Genomic DNA, 6,232 nt, shown 5'->3' with positions numbered 1-6,232 from the left:
TTGAGAAACATTAGGGAAGAATTGAAGTATAGTAGCAAGTCATACTTTTGTAAAATTTAGTGTGCGCTCATAACGGGGCGCCGACCCTCGATCGGACCACAGGATGGTATCATATTATTATCGCTATGTAAAATAAATGCATTATTTTAAAGCTGCCAGCTTTCACCGTCAACGAGCAGCGCCCAGCCTCGAGCCAGGTATCGGACCATAGACTTGGACCATAGTATTCAAGCTTAGTATTTTTTCGAGCCTCGTATACGATCGACACTACGAGGCGCTAATAAGAAAGGTGCATATATAAGAACACCGAACTTTGTGAGAGATAAAAATGAGCAAATGATTACAGCTGAAAATAAAATAATCGAAAGATGGGCTGAATACTTTGAAAGTCTTCTAAATGTCCAGGTAGACGTGGACGAAAATAAAGCAAATTGTGAGTACCAAACGGCCGAGATAGAAGTACCCCCGCCAAGCCTGGAAAAAATTATCACGGCGATAGAAAACCTAAAAAATGACAAATCCCCGGGACTAGACAATATTGATGCAGAACTGATTAAAAAAGGAGGACATGAACTTAGAACTAAAATACACCAATTAATGAAAGAAGCCTGGGAACAAGAAATAATGCCAAAAGAATGGAGTGGCTGTATTATCGTGCCAATACATAAAAAAGGCAGAAAGGATACATGTGGCAACTACAGGGGAATCTCACTAATCGGTACTACATATAAGATATTAGCTTCAGTTGTACTAAAACGATTATTGCCATATACAGAGGAAATTATTGGCGAAAACCAATGCGGCTTTAGGCCTGGAAGATCAACAATCGACCAAATATTTACTATCAGACAAATGCTAGAAAAGTATTGGGAATATAATAAAGAAGTACACCAGATCTTCATAGATTTCAAACAAGCATATGATTCCATAGATCGCTTAAAACTGTGGAGTGCAATGATGGAGTTAGGCGTACCAAAGAAGCTGACCATGATTGCGCGAATGTGTGTCAACAATTCCTTTGCACAAATTAGAATAGGAGGAAAAACTTCAAAGGCTTTCGGCATAAGCACCGGACTCAGACAGGGAGACCCGCTGTCCTCATTACTATTTAACCTAGCATTGGAATATGCAATGTGAAAAATCTATACCAGAGTCAAACCAGACATAACTGCCAGAGGAGCAAAGATTATTCTCGCATTTGCAGATGATGTAGATGCAGTAGCACAGACAACACTGGAAGTTAAGGATATAGTATCGAACTTTGAAGAAGCAACACTAAGCGTAGGCCTGAAAATAAACGAAGAAAAAACTAAATACATGGTCGTATCAAAAAAGGAACGACAGCGAATAAGACAAAACATTACCATAAACGATCATAATTTTGAGGTGGTCAAAGAATTCAAATACCTAGGAGCAACAATTACCAGTGAAAACACAGGAGAACGGGAGGTTGAAATACGAATACTGGCGGGGAATAAATCATTCTTTGCCATTCAACATCTAATGAGGTCAAAGCTTCTCTCAAGGCGTGCCAAAATCCAAATGTACAAAAACATAATACGACCAGCAGTGACATATGGAAGTGAAACATGGACATTGAGAAAGAAAGAAATCAATAAGCTATTAGTATGGGAACGCAAAATCCTGCGAATTATATATGGTCCTTGCAGGGACAGCGTGACAAATGAATGGAGGAGCAGATACAACAATGAAATAGAGACTCTCTTCGGGAAAGGAAACATCGTGATACATAAAAGCCAATAGATTAAGATGGGCAGGCCGCGTGGTACGGAGTGATGACGACAGACTGATTAGCAATGTATTTTGGGAAAGACCAGATGGTAGAAGATCGACAGGAAGGCCTAGAAAAAGGTGGAAAGACGCAGTCAGGGAAGACCTGGAGAAGATGGAAGTAAGGCCATGGGAAATAATAGCACAGGATCGGAATCAATGGAAGGCAATAGTAAACGCGGCAAAAACTCACGAAGAGTTGTAAAAGCCAATGATGATGATGATTATTTTAAATGCGAGCGTTCACTTACTGTCAGTGCTATGATCTAGGCGAGGATACCATGCGATGGTGTCCGTAATGAACGCACCCTTACAAACTTGTTGAAGTTCAGCATGTTGTAACCAATATACCACCTTCGCCGCTTGTCATTTTATTGATTGGTTTTATTCCCCTTGATACAAGTATCTTTGATGACTTTTGTACAGCTGTGGTTGATGTTTCTTCTAAATTGAAAATGCGTGTGCCTTCAGAAAATCCATCAAAACGTTTCAAAACTTTCTCTTATTTTCGAAAAAATGCATCCACATTACAGCGATTAAATGATGTAGCCCTGGATAAGTTTCAACCTTCCGATTGGCGGATACTCAGTTCGGGATGTCTCTTTCTCAAACCATGAGTTCAGTAGACTTCATTTCTTCACATTTTTGAGGTATATGAATTTTGTTCTACAAACAGAATTCCACAAATAGAACTCAATACAACCAAAACTAAATGCATGCTCATCAGCAGAACACAACAACCTCCGATGCAATTGACATTAAACAACCGAAAAATAGAACAAGTGGAGACATACACATACCTTGGAACCACAGTCAACACAAAATGGGACCAGTCAACAGAAATAATACCACGAATTGAAAAACACGAAACGCGTTCAACAATTTGAAAAAGTGGTTCACAAGCAAAATCTCATTGGAACTAAAATTAAGACTGGTCAAGTGTTATGTCTTCCCGGTCTTGTTCTATGGAGCAGAGGTATGGACCACAACGGAAGCCACCCTGAAGAAACTAGAATCCTTTGAGCTGTGGATATATCGCCGTATTCTTCGGATATCCTGGACAGACCACATCACTAACGTGGAAGTAATGCAGAGAATAGGCAAAAGCAAAGAAATAATCTTCACCGTAAAGAAACGGAAGCTTGAGTACTTCGGACATGTCATGAGGCATACTAAGTACCGGCTGCTACAGTTAATAGTCCAAGGAAGAATCGACAGTAGGAGGGGACCGGGAAGAAGACGACACTCATGGATGCATAACCTGCGACAATGGTTCGGACTAACATCGACCGAACTGTTCAGAGGTGCCGTAAACAAAGTCAAAATAGCCTTGTTAATAGCCAACGTCCGAAACGGATAGGGCAAAGGAAGAAGAAGAAACAGAGTTCGTAAGCCAGTTGCCTCACCGTCTTTTGTAGACTTTATGTAACACATTTTGCTGCATTATGTAATTTTTAAGTAATATTTCTTGTTCATCACTTAATACCCTTCGAGTATCGCTGTGGGATTTATACAATAATACGTCGTTGTGAGCTTCTTTAGCTTTATTTCGTATAGTGCTAATGTTTGATGTTTAATGCCATTTGTCTCTGTTTGGCATCCTGTCTTTACCTGCTGCTTTTCGGCTCTTCAGGTTTTCAAGTATGTACATTTATATTAAGTTCTTCATTTGTGGTAATTTCTGGTGTTTCCGGTTCTAGCGTCGTTTGTTCTTCCTCTGCATAGAGCTTTTTTAGGTAGTCAATCCACGTATTCTTTTCTATGTGTTTTGTTTCTATTAGTTCCTTTAACTCCGTTCTTTGACACTTTGATCTCTTATGAAGCGCCATATTTCCTTTTGCAGGCCGTAAAAATCATGTTCCATTTCTTTCGAAAAGCGTTACCAGTGATCATTTTTTATTTTTCTTACAAGTGAATGTGTTTCGTTTCTAATTGTCTTGTAATCATGGTATGCCTTTTGTGTTTTGGTTGACATGTATTTCAGGTAGGGGAAATATTCCTATGACGGCATGCTGCCTTTGATGGCATACCACGTGTAATTTGTAAATCGTATCCTTTCGAACGATATCGGCTGCATAGGCATGCGAATAGACAGTGTTTATTTGCAACGGTAAAGTAACAAACACTTATTAGTTCCACAGATAAGTCTGTAACGGAAAGTGTGATTTGTTGAGTGTTGAACTATTATAGTGCACGTCAACACAAACAGTTTTTTGCCGCTTCTCGTCTGGAGTTAAAATATCCAAAGTAAGTATGCAATTTTGATTAGTATTAAGCTTCAGTAGGCAATGCATTTTAACTTCTGTCATTGTGGTGCTAGAAGATAACGCTCTGCTTTAAATCTGATGTGTACTTGCCTATGACGGCATAGCAGATGTGTTCCAATGAACGCACAGTATGCCATCATGTGCACATGTCATATGCCATCAAATAAAAATGAATAATAATTGCAAACATTTCAAAAACTCAACTTTTTACTTATATTAAGGTAAAAGTAGATAAACAATACCATTTTGTAGGGTTTTTTAAACAAATTTGGAGCTTTCAAATCGCACAAAATCTTCAATAGTAAATTTATGTGTATATCTGAAATATCCTTAAAGGTTTAGTACAATACTTAAAAATTGGATTGTCGTTATCTAGTTATACCTTAAACAGTCGAATATCTCCTGATACCAGATATAAAGGCTTTGTTTTGTTGCAGGGCCTTTGTTAATATGGCGTCTACCAAGAAACATAGGCAGGAGTGGTCGGAAGAGAACATGAATATGGCAATTCAACACATCCAAGAAAAGAAGATGGTATGGCTGTTGGCTTCCAAAACTTTTAATGTTCCGGTTATGACACTCCGTAGACGTTTTGTAAACAACTCCGGTGGAAGAAAAGGAGATTTGGGTGGCCGAAGAATTACACTACCTCCTCATCTTGAGCAAGAGTTAGCTACTCAAGTGATTGATGGAAACAAGAATTTTTGGTCTCACAACGCTAAATTTGAGACGATTAGTTTTCGAACTTGCTGAAAGAAATAACATCAAACACAAATTTAACAAAACGACTCGTCTTGCTGGGTGGAAGTGGGTGAGGGGTTTTTTAAAAAGAAATAGTACCATTTCACTTAGAACACCAGAAAATACATCTCTCGCGCGAGCACAAGCATTTAATAAGAACAATATTAAAGCATATTTTATCTCTTTAGCGAAAGTTTTAGATACATACAATTTTCAATCCGAAAATATATTCAACGTTGATGAATCAGGTCTTAGAACTGTTCAAACAAGGCCTCAAATAGTGTTTGCAACCAAGGGACGGAAACAAGTTGGACCACTGAGCAGTGCGGAACGAGGTCAGCATTTAACAGTTGTATTTTCAATGAATGCAATTGTTTATTTAATAGTTTAATATTTTTTCCAGAAAAAGGTTCAAAAATGAATTAATGGACGCTGCCTCACCGGGAATTGTTGCTTTTTGCCAGGAGAAAGGGTGGATGTCTTCAGACATTTTTGTTCAATGGCTTAAACATTTTATTCACTATACCAAAGCTTCGAATGAGAACAAAATATTATTATTGTTAGATGGCCACAGTAGTCATAAGGGACTGGAAGTCTTACAAGTTGCAAAAGAGAATGGTATTGTACTTCTCTGCTTTCCACCACACTGTTCCCACCGGATGCAGCCACTTGACGTGGGCTTTTTTAGTCCACTACAAACCCATTATAACCAAGAGATTCAAAATTGGTTAAAACAAAATCCTGGAAGACTCGTTACGCACTTTCAAGTTGCTAGGTTGTTTAAAACAGCTTATCTTAAAAGTGCTACTCCTGCTAATGCCGTAAATGCCTTTGCAAAAACGGATTTAACCTTTTAATCCTGATATTTTTGAGGAATGGATGTTCGCTCCATCATTGGTTACAGATAAACCTATAGAGAGCAATCAAGATCGAAGTCAAAACATCCATCTAAACAATCCAGATTATAATCTAGAAGAAAACCTAGAAAATGGACAAAATCACCCACCTAAAGACTGTCAACGGGTCCTTCTAGAAAATACTCAACAGGATATTCTTCACATAACAATCCAAGATTTATCACCCATTCCAAGTGTTTCGCAGTCAAACACAAAACAACAAAAGGAGCGTGGAAAAACAGGGGTAATAAATTCAATCCCTGAAATTCAAGAATTGAAAGATAAGGTTGTTGAAAAAGAAAATGTAGAACGAAGAAAACTGGCAAACAAATTTAAACGACAAATAAAACAGAAGATAGAACCTAAAGGAAAAGCTACGTAAAACAGTGGATTAGAACGGAAATCTGTGGATGACACTTTTCCTGAAAAACGAACATTATACCGAATGGCAAAAGAAGGGATAGAGAGAAATGATGAGAAGGAACAGGAATCCGCGAGCGATAACGAAAATTTTGAAGATGATGATTCCGACGTCGC

Source organism: Diabrotica undecimpunctata, chromosome 9 (assembly GCF_040954645.1).
Source record: "Diabrotica undecimpunctata isolate CICGRU chromosome 9, icDiaUnde3, whole genome shotgun sequence".
NCBI lineage: Eukaryota > Metazoa > Arthropoda > Insecta > Coleoptera > Chrysomelidae > Diabrotica > Diabrotica undecimpunctata.
This window is presented reverse-complemented; position numbering follows the sequence as displayed.